This window comes from Choristoneura fumiferana, chromosome 26, assembly GCF_025370935.1.
Source record: "Choristoneura fumiferana chromosome 26, NRCan_CFum_1, whole genome shotgun sequence".
In the NCBI taxonomy this organism is placed as follows: Eukaryota; Metazoa; Arthropoda; class Insecta; order Lepidoptera; family Tortricidae; genus Choristoneura; species Choristoneura fumiferana.
The window spans coordinates 11,095,954-11,096,620 of NC_133497.1; positions in this window are offsets into that span (position 1 = coordinate 11,095,954).

A 667-nucleotide genomic window follows, 5' to 3' on the forward strand; every position below is an offset into this window, starting at 1 on the left:
TTCGTGCGCATAAGCACGGATTATCTGGACGTGCATTAACAAGTCGTACATTAACTACACCCCCTACAATAACAACTGATTTGAAAATTGAAACATATAGTATAAAAAGAAGCATTTTTTACTATTTTTAAAATTTAATTGCATTTGATTCTACCAATGCTGTGTCTAAATATAGTTTGTTGTCAGGTATACTCGAACCCTATGCTGTGCATGGCAGCGCAGCAGCAGCCGGCGGCGCTGCCGGCTGGCTGCATCCCCATGGCGGCTGTGACGCCGCTGTCGGGGCTCATCCGCTGGTGCGCGCTGGCGCCGTTGCTGTTGCCGCCAGGTTGGTACTTGCGTACCACTGGGGTGGCTTGGCTACGCGGGTTACGCCCAAATTATTTGGTATTGCCACAAAAATAAAACATTCCTTCAAACTGTCTACTCATACCCCTGTTTACTCTTTTTTTCATACTCCTTTTTCTTACAAGTTTGTATTAAATTTGCAGGTTTTTTTATGTGTTTTTATCGAATTTTATCCATTTCTTGTCATCAGATTGACTTGAAATGTAAGGATATGTAGTTTGAATGACAATGTTAGTGCAGTCAACAACAAAAGCTTGTACTTATATTATACTGAAATTTTTACAAAAAATTGTGCTGAAGTGTAAAAAAATTGAAGTGT